Below are 17,520 nucleotides of genomic sequence, written 5' to 3'. Positions count from 1 at the left end.
CTTATCTTTTCATCAAGTGTAAAGACATTCATTGACCAAAATATCAGCTACTTGGTGCACACTCCTTTGTGATACTGCAGCACCGGAGGCATATCGTGAATATATTCAATGGTTTACTAGGTGACAAAATTATATGTCTAGCAAGTTTGGTTTCAATCTGAATGGGTGCTGAAATCTTTGACTAAAAATGTTTAGTAACTACACACATCCCACTAATCACATCACATAGCCAAGCAATAACTTCAGGTCTTGTTCTTTTGAAACTTTCAATATAACTAATAAAAGAATCTCTTGTATCAGGACTGGTGATTTATTTTATATTTTCTGGATGGCATTTACCAGATTTATCAGTCAACCCTCATAGAGTTAATGATGCTTAATAGCACAATTGTGTTTCCAAGGCACTTGAGAAGGTCGTGGAGAGTAATGGGGCTGATTGTGCTTGAGCAAAGTGTGCATTGTTGTCAGATTTGCACCTCACCTCCTGCCCAACCCTTCCTTCTCCCTTTCCCCCGTCCTCCTTCCTCATCCATCCTTCCACTGCCTGATTCCCTTCTATGGTGTCATGCATTTTTCCCTAGATTTGTCAACCTTCTCCACCCCTCTGACATAAGTAAAGTCTATACATAACCTTCAAAATGATACAGATAAAGGTGTGTAGGGGAATGGCATTTTTATGAGTGCAGCACCACCTTATAGAAGCTCTGTCCTCAACAGCAGAGAGGCTTGCCTGTTCACAGGAAGCTGAGGGGTATGCCAGTGATAGCGCAGTTATTGGCAGCACTTCCCATGTCAGACAAGCCTCTGTGGATGAACCAGATGAATAGTGTCCCATAATGCCCCATCTCTTTCCTATGCCCTCCACCAGCCCTTCCCCAATTCTCCAGATACCTAACCCAAGGTGCAAACCCAGATGCAAAAGTAGTGTAATTGGTTTGCCATCGAAGAGACATCATAGCATACCGTTGCAGTGCCACTGTTCCACTACATTAAGTGAATTCATACACGAGGTGCTACGTATCACACTGTTAAGGAACAGCTAACTCGGCCAGAGAAAAACTCGACAGAACCGAGCAGTGCTGAATACAATCTTGAGGTCGAAAAGTGAAGTAGGCCTCACTGTTGTCAGCAACAAGTACCACGAGTGGATGGAACCAGTATTTCCTAACGAGACACACAGTTCATACCGTCGACATTTGCAATGTTATGCAGATATTTTCAGCTCAATGCAGATACATAGATGAACGAGGACAAAAAATTAAGCTAAATGCAATTACTCTGTAACAAGCCACCAGAGACCACGGGTCCTTTGTACCAAAATACTCAGAAAATAGCCCTGAACAATCTCCGAAATTTTGTTGGTGGAGCTGTGGTTCACCTGCCTGACAAACACGTGAAGAGACCAGAAAGGGAGGCAGAAAGTAAATGAAACTTCACATGCTAAGAGGGTATGTCGTGTTATTTCGGTGATTAAAAAATCGAGTCAAAGTTACTAAAAACTTCGCAGTATGAGCCCACTTATCAGTATAAAATTGTACCCCTGTGGCCCGAACGCATGCACTGATTCTGTTGGGAACGGCGTCATTAAGCCGTTGAATCCTCTCCTGAGGCAAGGTGGCTCTAAACTGTTGCACATGATACTTGATATCTTGGATACTAGCAATGGACCGGAGTAGCCATCCAACCTGGTCTCATACGTGTTCTTTCGCAGGCAGATCTGTGGCTCTTGCTGGCCACAGTTGTACCTTAACATCACGCAGGCAGTTTATAGAGACACGTGTCATGTGTGGATGAACACTGTCCTGTTGAAAAATCCACCCACAAAAGGTGAGGGGTGCCAACTTTTGGGTTCTCTCTATTGGGTAGTAAGAGTGTGACACTTATTGAACTATATGAAAAAAAATGTGCTCTGCATTGTTGCCAAATTAATTGAAGATGGCGGTGATGACGGCATCCAAGATGGCGGCATGTAGACTTGACAACAGTGCATGACGTCATCCAAGATAGCGGATTTTGGCGGGAAGAAAGGCCAATTGTGCTGAGTCCACTAAGCTAACCTCCAGAAAAAATGGCAGGAATTTTGAATTTTGGCGGGAAAATAGACCAACTGGGCTACGTCCACTAACCTAAGCCTCCAGAAAAAATAGGCGCGAAAATCAAATTCCAACAGGATAATGCATGCAAAACCTTATTTTTCTTTATTATTATTCATTATCATTTATAAACATTCATTATCATTTATTCTCATTTATTATCATTGGCCTACCTCCACGAGAAAATTCACCCCATATTCACATTACAAAACTATAATGGCTGCAAAACCATACTTGTCTTTATTGTTATTCATTATCATTCATCATTTATTATTATTTATTATCATTTATTATTTATTATCATTTATTATTATTTATTATTATTGGCCTACCTCCACTAACATAGAAAATCGCGCCATGTTCAAATTCACACTCCATAATTTCTGTAAAACCCTACTTCTATTTATTATTATCATTTACTATTATTTATTAGCATTTATTATTATTTATTCGAGATGGTCGATTTTTGCGGCAAGAAAGCCAATTCCCTTACTTCCATAACAAAAAATCTCTCACAAATTCAAATTCAAACACGATAATCTGTCACACCTACGAAAAAAAAAAAGAGACCAATTGGGCCATGTGCACTAACCTAAGTCCACCTCATCCTACGAAGTTTGAATTTTTCGCCCTCACTTATTGTTTCGCTCCTAAGCTATGAAACTCGCGTCAAATAGTAATAAAGTGCGCTTTTACTGACGTAAGTCACCTCCTGTGAATTCGTGGGAAAAGGACTGAAGTCTTTATTGCAAACAGTACCGTCATCACTTGTTCTCCAACAGAGTTAGTACACATCCTCGAGATCGCAGCAAGACCCTGTGCACTCGGCACGAGGTCCACGCTCCGACTGACTTGGTTCGTATCGTCGCGTGTAGAGGAGGCTTCCCCGATCACCGTTAGCCCGCGGCTGCTCCCGGGTTGCCGGGCCGGCGCACGCTCCCCCGCCGGTGCCGCAGAGTCCACCTAAGTAAACATGTTTCCGCGGAGCACGGCCGCGAGCACAGGATGGAACCTGTCGACCAGTGCCGGACAAAGGACACGTTCCACCCCAAATTTATTTTTCTGAACAGGTTCGAATCTGCCGATACCTACCTCACACAACCGCCCGAGATGTTTGGAAAGTTCTATCACGTGACATGCTAAAAGCTTAGTACCTCCGCAAGTGAATGTAACAAAGTTTGCATGACTACTTCATTAAATTGATCAATTAATTAACCTCTCTGGTGCGGAAAAGCGCCACGTCCACCTATACTTGGAATCAATTTTCGCCAGTGCCACGCCAACCTGGACTTGGAATGAAATAGTTGAAGTCCCTACCGACCACCACGGCCCCTTACTGACCCGTGTTCATTGGCTAACATGTACCAATGTGTACTGCCGTTTACTAACGTGCACTAACGTGTACTAACCTACATTAACCTATGTCACGTTTTGTTTATACAAATAAGTCAAGTTTGAATTCTGATGGTCAGTTCGTGTTTCGCTACCGACACAAGAAAATTGTGGCAAACGAAGCCACTAACCTAAGTCACCTGTCACGATTCATAATCGTCGGCCTTGTCTCTCTCACACACCACGAGTGCGAAACCACCCATGTCACAGCCTGGACCTTTATACTCGCGTCGGACATACTCCTCTGTAAATATTCTAACTAAACTATGACCCGAATACTGTTATTCAATACACACGGTCTAGGACATGGCCAGAGCACACCCCAGGTACCTAAGCCGAGAACATGCTTGCCCCACCTGTAGTTAACCGCTGAGAGACGGAGATATGCTGCAATCACATCCCTCGCGCTCTCAAAGCTATTTGCCCCAGCAATTCGATCTAACAAAACCTCCAAGTAGAAAAAATAATAACCAACTCGAACTCTTTCATATTCTATGTCGTCCCACAAATACTTAATATACATTTTATTTAGTCATCGAGTATACCTATCACACTCGCCCTTATGTACCTGGTGTCATGCTGCACAGTCGGCAGACACGCAGACAGCTCCTAATTTCAATGCACAATATCAAACTGCTCCTAAATAATGCAGTACACATAACTGTAAACACCATCAGTATTCGTAATCTGTCCAAATAACTCACAGCAAAATAACTCAACAGACGCGCGCAATGAACCTGTCCCACACCCAGCCACACGTCCGACAGCTCTCAATTCGCTCAAAGGTCTCTGTTCGACCCCTCAAACATGACTTGACAGCTGCATTCACACCGAACACCTGAGAAATTCATATCACCTAGACGCCGAACACGACTATCCAAGCCAGGCCGTGCGCGTCGTCTGTCACCGTCCTAACTCAGTGCGGTCCAACTCACATGTTTAAGGCCGCATTCCATTGCTTGCCGGCCTATTTGCGACACATCTCCCCCTTCACGTCTGTTAGAATAGTCGTGAGCGAGTTCACACACACACACACACACACACACACACACACACACCGTCCGCACACATCCCTGTGCTGCCCTCCCCTCACAATCTAAAACGATCATCATACTATGTAAAAAAAAAAAAAAAAAAAAAAAAAAAGAGCCCAGTCAGCCTCTCCGAAATTGTATAGTGCCCCCCAGAAATAGTTAACGCTCGCTTTCGTGTTATCTCAGCTTATTTGTAAATTCAAATTCTTACCCTAACAGAACTTGTTCACGAAAATAATACTGAATGCGCTCCTAACCTCCTACCCTTCCAGCTCTCAACATACGCAAATGTTCTCAACCCTCCCATATCCCAGAACAACCGATTAATCATTCTTATTCCTTCTTATCGAATTTACAGGCCTAATTTCCTAAGGACCCGTTATCGAAGTACCATCCTGCTTTTCTTTCTGAGGCTTTCTGTGCTTACTTTTACAGAGATCGCTAAATTACCTCCACAGCCCCCTCAATTTACACACACACACACACACACACACACACACACACACACACACACACACGATCATCCTCTCTACTCATCCCGTAACATAAGCGATAGTAACTTTACAATCCATTATATACAAACCCTACACAATGTAAACCACATTAACTTTACAATACCCGCTACATGCCCCAATTCTCTCCATTCCTAAGGAAGCACTGTGAACCTGCTCTTTCTTTCTACACACGCCACACTCAGCGGTAATCAGCCCTTCTACATCAACGGACAGAAGTCCCTCACAGAATTGTTCCACAATTTCGGCGATCGCTTGCCCTGAACACAAATGCGTTATTTTCTCTTCTTCCTTGCCTTCTCGCTTTCTCCAGACTCACAGACTACAAGAACACACCAAACATTTTCGAAGTACAGCATCCTGTAGCCGGCCGTAGTGGCCGAGCGGTTCTAGGCGCTACAGCCTGGAACCGCGCGACAACTACGGTCGCAGGTTCGAATCTTGCCTCGGGCATGGATGTGTGTGATGTCCTTAGGTTAGTTAGGTTTAAGTAGTTCTAAGTTCTAGGGGACCTCAGATGTTAAGTCCCATAGTGCTCAGAGCCATTTGAACAATTTGAAGCATCCTGTAAACCACTGAGTAACTAGAAACAAACCAAAAAATGATATTCGCACTCTCGAATACCGAAGTCGTTGATGTCATTATACTTACAGTTAAATGTTACGATCACAGTCTCAACTGATTGGCATTTGACAATGAGCTAAGTATCGGAAATACACTCTCTTTACCCCTGTTACTCTGGAAAAATCTCTACCATCCTTACGACTTCCTCTCTACTCATCACATAACATAAAAAATATTAACTTTACAATGCAATATATACAAACGCTACACAATGTGAACCACATTAACTTTACAATACAGTAAATACACATTTGACACAAAACAGTGCACTTATCCAGTATATCTCTACAGCATGCGAAAAAAAATTCCATTTTCTTACAGCGTCTATATACCCCAATGCTCTCCAATCCTAGGAAAGCACCGTCAACCTGCTCTTTCTCTCTACAGACCCGACACTCAGAGCTAAACCTCCGTCTTACATCAGCAGACCTAAGTCACCCTCAGAACTCTTTTTACAAATTCAGTATCGTCCGTCCCCCCCCCCTCCCCCTCAGCACAAACGCTTTACTGTCTCTCCTTCCTTGTCTGTTCGCTTTTGTACAAACAACCTCAGACTCATAGACTGCAAGAACACATGTACTTTCTCCATAATATTACATGATTTTAGCTGTATTTCTCAATATCATGCACTAGGCTACACCCTACCGATCACTAGTTCATCATAATTCCCAAGATATAGACTTCAAATTAATTCTCTACAAACGCTGAACTTGATCTATGTGCAGCATGCTGTAAACCACTGACTAATTAGAAACAAACATACGCAAAATGATATTTCCACTCTCGAATACCGGTCTCAGTCATGTAACATATTCGAGATCTTGGCTATAATTTACACGTCAACTAAGCTCTGTCCCAGGTCTAGAGAACAGACAAGCGTGTATCCAACACACCACAATCGATCTTCACTCAACTAAATAAAGGAAGCAAATTTGCAGAAGTAGTCAACCGAACAATCTACACCCCATCGAATAACACTCCAACCCAAATCAATCATCATCTCAAATTCTGACTTGATCACCAAAGCCTCCCAGCACATAGTATTACTTCGCTATTCAGTCGTCTAGAGGACATCAAAGTTAACTCTTACGGATCGATACACTCCAACAGGTCTCTGCATTCGGGCAGCTGCTACAGTTATTTATTATTATTTATTATCATTTATGATCATTTATTATTATTTATTATAATTTATTATTTTTTATTATTGATATCATGCGCGTGTGTTCGCCACGACGTCCGGAGTCCAACTGGGTTAGTACACATCGCCACCAGCAGAGGACCTCATTCAAGATGTCCAATTTTGGTAGGGAGTTTGAATTTTGGCGGAAGATCATAGATTTCGTTTACCTAACAAAAATGGCTCCAAGTTCAACTGTGTTTAGCTCCTATCACAACGACCAGAACGCTCTGTCATCACGTCAGTTTATTACGCAGTTACCATTATTCAAAATGGCTGCACCCAGTGCGAAACGTGTCACCTTTCCCGAACCTTCACGCTACAGTAAAATTCCCCCTGTCGCATCTTGGGTGTAAAATCGAGACTTCAGCGTCATAACTAAGTTAGCGATGGGTGCTTGTGGGGCGCTGCAATCCCTGTGTACACATCTGCCTGAGAGATGTGCTGTTTACAGAGTTAGAGATGGAAAGACTTGTAATTTTTACATGTCGGACGCTGCTGCTATGCATTTATCTGGTTTCTTGTAGGAGGTATCCTCCCGCTACTAACAATGATTTTATATAGACTTGATGCATGCATCTTATAATTTCTGAACTATGATCAGATGTGAACAGTGGACGTTATACATCTCTGGATAGTTATATTTTGCATGTATCACGCATAGCCAGTGTTTTAAGGAAGTAGTTTTCTCGTTTTACGGATCGATACTGTAGTTTATCGTAGAGAAATCTGGAAGAAGGATGTACGTCATGCGCTTGGAGTATATTTCTTACATTGGAATATTAACAGCACTACATTTCATATGACTGATAGATCGGAAGTGCAGGCCATCTAACATTATAGCCCATTTTAAATGCAGAACGTTGTAGCCTTAGGAGTGAGTGTGTTTATGTTCTCTCTAATACCTTCCAGGTGCCGGCCAGGGTGGCCGATTGGTTCTAGGCGCTACAGTCTGGAACCGAGCGACCGCTATGGTCGCAGGTTCGATTCCTGCCTCAGGCATGGATGTGTGTGATGTCCTTAAGTTAGTTAGGTTTAATTAGTTGTAAGTTCTAGGCGACTGATGACCTCAGAAGTTAAGTCGCATGTGCTCAGAGCCACTCAGTAAGCTCCATTCATTCGGGGACATGGAATGTAGCAGCCTATTTCTGGACGCATGCAGATTAAATCGGTAATGGTGCTGCAGGGTGGGATGGTCAATGGCAGTGCAAGAGGCTCTTTCACCATTTAATTTTACCCTAAGACAGCGAGAATGCTCTGTGACGGTCATCAGCATAAATTATGCACTAAGCTTGGGGTGTTGGAAATATGTGGAGTGCTGTCTGGTACACTTTGATAATTTTTGTGTTCGACAACTAACACTGAATGTACGTACTGCACAGTCATCTATCCAGATACTCACAAAGTGGAGAAGGGGTGGTTTAGCTATAACACTGAAATTGGGGAAACATGCTGTCACATCACTGGCCGGTGTTGAAGTTATTGTAAAATTGCTAAAATTGTACGTGCTATCAACTGTGATGCTTATTATTACAGCAAATCGGCGGTGTCTTTTCCGCCCCATCCATGCATTGGTGCGCTGTTGGTTACCACGTGATGATTAACTGACATCGTTTGTTTGAGTTGGTGAGAGAGTTTTGTGGATGGGTGACCCCTTCTGGGGGATGCTAGCAGTGAAACAGCGATCACGTACGTGAGTGCACTATGAGGAATCAGTCGAAACGGTACGGAGTGCCATCATCTGTTCTGTCAGTGTGACAGATGAGTTTAAATGTAGAGGTTGTCAGTCACTTTCGGACATCAGTTTGGAAACTCTTGACAACACAGCCAAACTGTTCTAGTTTTCTTATTTTGTAACTCTCTTTTATTTAAAATCATCCACCGTGTGTGTCATGTGATTGTGGCTGCAGTAACAAAATGATTTACACTATGTAATGTCTGGTTTTCTGTGAGAGGCTGTGGATAAGAGCGTCTTTTGGAAGCTGGCACAGGCCTCGAATTCATGGCAGAAAAAAGAAATGTTTTGCATTGTATAAAAGCGTATTAGAAAACAGTGTTTCAAACAACTAAAGAAGACCAGCGACTTGGTATAGTCTGTGGGATACGATCATTCGCCTAGAGTATAGGTGATCAAACTTTAAAGTGGCCTCTGCAGTGCCTGTATATTTAATAGGATCGTGACACAGAGGCGGTAGTAGCAGCAGCAGTTTGAGGTGTGAATTCGGTGAGGGACTGGGTACACCGTTAGGAATGATTGGAGGGCTGAAGGCTGCGCTTTTCTGGGAAGCACTGCGAAATCTCTCTCTCTGCGCTGGAGCCCCACTGCAGCTTTGCTTCATCGCGTGAGCAATGGTGCCTAGGTGAGTTCCACATCGGATGAAGTTAGTGGAGATTCTATAGCTCTTAATTTTTATCTGTTTGTGGCTAGAGAATGATGATGATAGCATGTTGGGCTGATAGATTCGAATGGATGCGGATCTGTAGTACTTGTATGTAGTTTGGGGACGCACCACAATGTGCGCATTTCCACCGAATGGTCAAAACATGCTCCTGTCGCACTAACTCAGGTCGCTCTGTTTCTACATGGGTTGCAGAAGGTGGTGGATATGGTTTTCTCCGACTTCTGCTCAGTTCCAACTTAAAATGGAATGATCGCATGGGCAAAGCTGTAGAAATGGGAGCAGTAGAAACATGCATAGGGACTGACTAAAACCAGGTTGTAACTTTACTTTAGCAGACAGTTCGAGGAATGTGACTCGTTGCAAGATATGAGAGTGCCAGAAATATGATTCACTTTTGGCTGTGATCCAGCGCAGGTATGTGGTTGAATGGAAGGACTTGATTCCAAATCGCAGACAGCATTTCTAGCGGACAGCGTAACACTAGAGATCTGAAAAGCTAGTGTACATTTCTTACGACCTTAATAAATATACGATTTACTACTGTTTCTGACCCTTCTCAATCAGTTATCGCCTATAACTCAGTGGATATATAGCAGAACATCTGACATGCTATCGAGACAGATCACGTTACACATACTGGATAAATATCTAGCGGCGTGAGGTCGTCGCAAATATCTACTTCATATCACGTTCCTTAGCCGAATAACTTCAAAAATTCAGCGATTGTATCACGAGGTTGCGTCGTGGGCCACGTGTAAGCGAACTGCTGGTCTGATAATATACACTTCAGCGATCACCGTCTCGGTATTTGTCCAGATACAAAAACCACCTCATTGAGAGGTAATGTCGTACCTCGATTTATAAAGCCAGTATAGCTTTTAACATGGATGCTTGTGTGCTCCTGTAGAGCAATGACCGCTTGTGACAGCAACATGCAATAGTTGCTGGGATCATGGTTTTTTAACATCTGGCCGATTACGTCTCTCTTTCCAGGACATGCAAGAAAAGCTTATGAGACATGTCCACCCGTGGTTCACAATGAGAATCAGGCATATAAGGTATGTGTTTGTGTTCCGACATGTGCAAAGGAAATGACTATGACCAGCCGCAAGGAATGTATGGATTTGACGTGGAGAACTGTGATACCATGGGAAGAGTATGTCAAGTCATAAGAATGGTAGTGATATTTCTATTTCCAGAGCCACAGCTGTCAAGAGTGTATTTCCGATACTTGTTCGTTGTCGAATGTCGTTCAACTGAGACCGCTATCGTAAGATTTAGTTGTAAGTACAGGGATAAAATATACATGTGACCAATTTCTTAGGATGAAAAACATTCTACCTGTGCGTGCTCAGCTTGCACTGCCGTTGACCTTTGTGGGGGTGATTCACGTTTCCTGTAACCGGTAGCAGTTGTGAGACTGAAGATGCCTGTTGGAGTGTAGGAATGTAGATGAATTAACCATATTGTCCTCTAGACGACCGAATAACGAATTAATACATAGTATGTGTTTGATAGATTCCGTGATTGCGTGGAAATTTGAGAAGATTGAATATGGAGGTGCGTTTGTGCTGAATCGTTATTCCCTCCCATGTACATTGTTCGGTTGACTGCTTCTGCACATTTCGCGCCTTTATTTAGTTGAGGGAAGACCGATTGTGGTGTGTGCATTTAGCGTGTGGAAGAGACGTTTGCTGGTTCTCTAGACATGAGAAACACTTTAGTACACCTTGTAAATTATAGGGATGATTTGGAATCTACTACTTCACCAACATCGGTATTCGAGGGTGGAAATATCGGTTTCTTCTATTTGCTTCGAGTTGCCGCGTAAATGTCTTCGCAGACGTGACGAATTTCTAGTTAGTCAGTGGTTTACAGCACACCCCACCTATCTAAAGTTTCGGGTTTGTAGAGAAATAATTTCCAGTTTGTATCTTGGGAATTATGTTGCGCTAGCGGTCGGTAGGATGCTGCCCAGTGCTTGATATCAAGAAGTACTGTGAAAATGGTATAATATTATGGTAAACCATGTGAAAATACGTGTGTTTATGTAATCCTTAAGCCTGGAGATGTGTGTAGAAAAGCGAGCAAGCATGGAAGGAGGCTTAGAGCAGAAACAGTAACGTGTTTGTGCCGAGGGGAAATGAGCCCGAATTTGATGGTCGCACGTTAAGGTGGATGACTTGTGATCATCGGTTGCGGGAAAATATCTAGCGCTGTGAGGAGTATATACGGCATGGTCCATCTTCGTGGTATATGTACAGGGTGTTTCAAAACTGACCGGTATATTTGAAACGGCAATAAAAACTAAACGAGCAGCGATAGAAATACACCGTTTGTTGCAATATGCTTGGGACAACAGTACATTTTCAGGCGGACAAACTTTCGAAATTACAGTAGTTACAATTTTCAACAACAGATGGCGCTGCAAGTGATGTGAAAGATATAGAAGACAACGCAGTCTGTGGGTGCGCCATTCTGTACGTCGTCTTTCTGCTGTAAGCATGTGCTGTTCACAACGTGCAAGTGTGCTGTAGACAACATGGTTTATTCCTTAGAACAGAGGATTTTTCTGGTGTTGGAATTCCACCGCCTAGAACACAGTGTTGTTGCAACAAGACCAAGTTTTCAACGGAGGTTTAATGTAACCAAAGGACCGAAAAGCGATACAATAAAGGATCTGTTTGAAAAATTTCAATGGACTGGGAACGTGACGGACGAACGTGCTGGAAAGGTAGGGCGACCGCGTACGGCAACCACAGAGGGCAACGCGCAGCTAGTGCAGCAGGTGATCCGACAGCAGCCTCGGGTTTCCGTTCGCCGTGTTGCAGCTGCGGTCCAAATGACGCCAACATCCACATATTGTCTCATGCGCCATCTATCCATACAAAATTCAAACGCGGCAACCCCTCAGCGCCGCTACCATTGCTGCACGAGAGACATTCGCTAACGATATAGTGCACAGGATTGATGACGACGATATGCATGTGGGCAGCATTTGGTTTACTGACGAAGCTTATTTTTACCTGGACGGCTTCGTCAATAAACAGAACTGGCGCATATGGGGAACCGAAAAGCCCCATGTTGCAGTCCCATCGTCCCTGCATCCTCAAAAAGTACTGGTCTGGGCCGCCATTTCTTCCAAAGGAATCATTGGCCCATTTTTCAGATCCGAAACGATTACTGCATCACGCTATCTGGACATTCTTCGTGAATTTGTGGTGGTACAAACTGCCTTAGACGACACTGCGAACACCTCGTGGTTTATGCAAGATGGTGCCCGGCCACATCGCACGGCCGACGTCTTTAATTTCCTGAATGAATATTAAGATGATCGTGTGATTGCTTTGGGCTATCCAAAACATACAGGAGGCGGCGTGGATTGGCCTCCCTATTCGCCAGAAATGAACCCCTGTGACTTCTTTCTGTGGGGACACTTGAAAGACCAGGTGTACCGCCAGAATCCAGAAACAATTGAACAGCTGAAGCAGTACATCTCATCTGCATGTGAAGCCATTCCGCCAGACACGTTGTCAAAGGTTTCGGGTAATTTCATTCAGAGACTACGCCATATTATTGCTACGCATGGTGGATATGTGGAAAATATCGTACTATAGAGTTTCCCAGACCGCAGCGCCATCTGTTGTTGAAAATTGTAACTACTGTAATTTCGAAAGTTTGTCTGCCTGAAAATGTACCGTTGTCCAAAGCATATTGCAACAAACGGTGTATTTCTATCGCTACTCGTTTAGTTTTTATTGCCGTTTCAAATATACCGGTCATTTTTGAAACACCCTGTACTTACATATTAGTCTATTTGATGTAAAGGGGATAATTTTTTTGGCGCAGGCTACAAATTGTATGTTTACTAGGCCTACACATTACATGGTGATATATTGTAGTGTTGGACATTGGTTTCGCACACTAATATTCAAGCTCCTGTCCTCAGTGGGAGAGCATTGTAAATGAGTAAGAGTCTTTCTGTATTTGACGATATGTATGGTAATTTGTAAAATTTAATTGCCAGCGCAATATGGCGATCTGTGTAAAATAACCGCTGAAAGTCTTTTCTACAGAAGAAGAAAAAGGCATATGCTGCTTCAATACTGGCAGTAAAAGTAATTCGGCGGCTAAAATCGATAAAAACCAGTCATAATGCTCGATTCATTCACATCCTTTGTGCTGGGATATAGGAGTCTCCACATAGCGGAGGGAACGTTTGTGTGTGTTGGAAGCAGGAAGGGTAACATGTGATGGACTGGGTAGCACATTAGGTCAGCGATGAAGACTGCATTCGACGTTAGTCTGCGTTATTTTCGTAAACAGGTTCTGTTATGGCAAGAATTTTCGTCCATACAAGCTGAGACATCAAGAAAGTTAGCTTTAACTATACAATTTCTGCTAAGTCGACTCGGTTCTTAGTTTTTACACAGTCATGTGACATCAGTACAAAATTGAGGACCTTGTCAGATGCGCTTGTGAAAGTTTGTAGCTACGTGAGAGACCTTCGCTGTGTTGCGTTAGTCATGCTGGGCAGTTAAGCAGGGTAAGACACATCTCTCATTTCACACTAGGAACAATGCACCGTGTGCTACTCTGTCTTCAATGGTAAAAACACATGCTGCCCAGCGCGTCTCGCATATGAGACCAGCGTGAGCATGCCTTGGAGTTCTGCGACATGAGTATACCACTGACTGTATACTCTAAAATAGAAACAAATTTCAGCTGTGACCAGTGGCCGCTTGCAGCTGTGATGGCTCTCGCACCCCTGGAGCATCTGTGCCTCCTCCCAGTCGCGTCAGCAACAGTGCCTAGGTGAACACATATTTCGAGAGGAATTTCTCAGGTCTCAAGTATGAAAGGATGCCGCCGCCTCAAGTGTGCAGGACCCTAATGGGTGTCTATGAGTGGTTTGACAGCTGGAGGCCACATCACTTTGCGGGGGCTGCTGCTAACCTACTGTGCAGTCCAGTGGACAGGGTGTGGGGGGCGGTGATTGTGGGCATTGATTACGTGTCTGTTGTCTGTTGCATTATTTTGCGAGCAGGTCTGTAGGCTGTGCTCTGCGTTATTTGGACAGTTTACGGTTTCGTGCCTGCACATCAGTGTACTGCATTATTTAGGAGCAGTTTGAATGTCTGTGCTGAAATTATTTTGGTTAATTAGGAGTTGTTTGTGTGTCTTGAGAGCGTTATTTAGAAGTAGTTTACACATCACAGGAGGGATGACAGTACCCTCTGGTGGCAGTATTGTGTACTAGTTCAGTTGGAGTCTAGATCTCATAATGGAGACAATGCCTGCAAAATAAAAACTTATGTCCAGCACAAGCAAAGTCGTTTTGCTGCCATTTTCCCCCACCATTTTGGGTTATGTCACGAAATGGACAACAGCGCTCTATAGTAGTAGTACTGTGTACTAGGTCCAGACCTTGTGGTGAACACACTGTTTGCCGCCATCTTGGATAATGGTACTTACATCATCGGCTGACATCATGGCTGCCATCTTGGATTAGGTCACGGAACGAACAACAGCGCCATCTGGTGGTGGTACTGTGTACTAGGTCAGTTGGAGTGCGGACCTCCTGGCGAACACACTGGATGGTGGTGCTGTCTCTAATTGTTTAAATAAAGACTGGTGCTTGATTTCGACAGTTGACAATTAGCAAACACATTTGCAGAGTCTGTTAGATGGATTATTATTTTGACAATTTACGAGTTGTTTGGCTTTCTGGACATAAATGTATTGCATTATTTACGTGTGGTTTGCATGTCTGTAGGCTGTGCAGTGCGTTATTTTGGCAGTTTACAATTGGTAGGCACGTGTGTAGAGCGTTATACATGAGTTATTTAGGAGTAGTTTGCAGGTCTGTATGCTGTCTGATATGTCAGAGAGTGTGTTCTGTATCACTGTGATAAATGTACTCAATCACTAAATACATTTTTCCAAAATAAATAAGGTACACACCTTCCTCTCTCCACCATCCCAGTGCAGGCTGAGTACTTTTTCCACCAATCCCTAGGAAGAGGTGGCGGTCGGGTGACTTAGGTTAGTGGGGGTAGCCCAAGTGACCTATCTTCCCACGATATTCTTAGGTTAGTAGAGGCAACTGTGGTGTGATGCATTATCCTGTCAGAATTTGAACTTCCCGCCATTTTTCTGCGGGAGGGGGGTTAGGTTAGTGGAGGCAGCCCAATTGACCTATCTTCCCGCCAGTTTTTTAGGTTAGTAGAGATAACCAGGTGTGATGCATTATCCTGTTGGAATTTGAACTTCCTGCCATTCTCTGGGGGAGGGGGTTTGGTTTAGTTAGGTAGCCCAATTGACCTATTTTCCCGCCAAAATCCGCCACCTTGAATGACGTCATGGCCGCCACCTTGGATGACGTCATGGCCACCATCTTGGATGACATCATGCACTGTTGCCAAGTCTACACGCCGCCATCTTGGATAATGTCATCGCCGCCATCTTGGATACATCTAGCAACAATGGAGAGTGGGGTGACGCTGGCCTATCCCCACTACTGCCATAGCATGGTGGAGGGAGGGGGGGAGTACTAGCACTTTTTTAAACTACAGCAGTAACATTGGTTGTTGTTCCTAAGTGTGAGCCAATGCCTTTCTCTGAGTTCATGATTTCGTGATGTTAAGCAGTATGGGCAACACGTTGATTCATTATTGGAAAACAGAAAAATCAAATTTGATTCGTAGAGTAAACATTATAACACAAGAAATGAATCATTTGTAATGTGGAACAGAAACTGACCTACCATCACAGTTCACTTATTTCTTCTAGATCTTAAACGAGATCCATTAGAAGTAAGGAATCACATCGTCGGCTGCCTATTCAAAGCTACAAAAAACTGCACTGAAATATTTGAGCTTATCGAGACTGTTCTCAAAAGCAGGACGTGGTCTCGAAATAGACCGAAAGGGAAACTTTCCTCAAAAAAAATTATCTTTACACTTTGTAGAGAAAAAGTTGTGGAATCTATAGTGTTAATTATTGCTGAATTTATTGATTAATAAATATGGTATTAGATGTATTTGTAAGTTGCTTATCACGTTATTTTAAATTCATCATATAATATAGATCTTAAACATGAATGTTTTGGGATAGATTATTATCGGTTGTCAGTCTTTGGGAATCGATAATGAAACTGGAATTGGCATCGATGATTTGCCATCATGGAAACATCCGCACTGCCTACTTCGTCACAGCTTCGCCCAGCTCGCACAGTAGCCAATAAAACGGCCATGGTGCGGAAGCTGCTTCTTGCAGCGACCCCAGCCATGCCAACGTGGCTGATCTTGTCAGCCTCCTGATGCATATAGAGAAGCTCATCTCCTACGTCACTTTATTTACATTAGTTCTTAGCATATTCTTTTCGCATAGTGACCAATACCTTGCACTTCAGAGAAATATGGCATTTGAAAAGTATGTGTCCGAAAATTTTAGAAGTACATGTGTCATGTGTTGAAATTAAGAACTGGGATCGCAACAAGCCCTTCAAAGGATGTCATAATACATAATATAAAATCAAAATGTGCACTCATCATTACCATTTTGCACATTTGCCTGGCTGGAAAGAATGCAAACCCATCCACATGGGCAGCCTTTTCGAAACCAACCGAAGAGTCAGTTTTTTGCCCAGATCATGCAGCATAGTGATGCAGGTTCCACAACTAAAGTATTTATTTGGAATAAAAAAACACCAATTGAACTTTTATATCAATTTTCATTATCACGATCGGTTTCGGCCCCAAAGGCCCTCCAATGGTAACCAAACAATATACATAAAAAAAGCTGCAACGGAATTACAGGTAGATATGTAGAGAGGAAGTAGCAATGGTTATCGTCAATAGCAGACGTAATAAAATACACGGTCCACTTCATTAATGTGACCACCGACGATGTTCGACGTCAACGTGCAATACCAACTCATAGACGGCAGATGGCAGCACTTGCAGTGGAGGGCATATAAAGCGTACTGGGCGCTCTACCGACCTAACTTTCGCAGAGGTTTTTTTCCCTTGGCTCTTGCTTTGGCACTTTTTTTCCTCTGCCCTTCAAACCGCTACCCTTCGTCAGATTTCGACCAATCTATCTCCAGATGAGCGCGTATTAATGGTTAATCCTAACCAGACGTACGCAAACATCGCAGTACCCACATCCTGCAACACCTCACTTTAGTGAATACTAACCCTTATTCAGAGATGGCAGTAGACCTTTTGTGTTGGCCATCATGCCGGTGTGGGCGTGGAGGGGCTCCACCTCTATTTAAAA

General features: G+C 43.3%; 1 protein-coding gene across 1 annotated transcript in view; it reads left to right on the top strand.

Annotated features, from left to right (window-relative positions):
* The window catches only part of LOC126183907 (histone-lysine N-methyltransferase 2D-like), a 220,954-nt gene that overhangs the window by 86,377 nt on the left and 117,057 nt on the right, over positions 1-17,520 (top strand). The window lies entirely within an intron of this gene.

This window comes from Schistocerca cancellata, chromosome 4, assembly GCF_023864275.1.
Source record: "Schistocerca cancellata isolate TAMUIC-IGC-003103 chromosome 4, iqSchCanc2.1, whole genome shotgun sequence".
Classification (NCBI taxonomy): Eukaryota; Metazoa; Arthropoda; class Insecta; order Orthoptera; family Acrididae; genus Schistocerca; species Schistocerca cancellata.
Note: the sequence above shows the minus strand (reverse complement) of the source record. Positions and strands in the feature narration are given on the sequence as shown.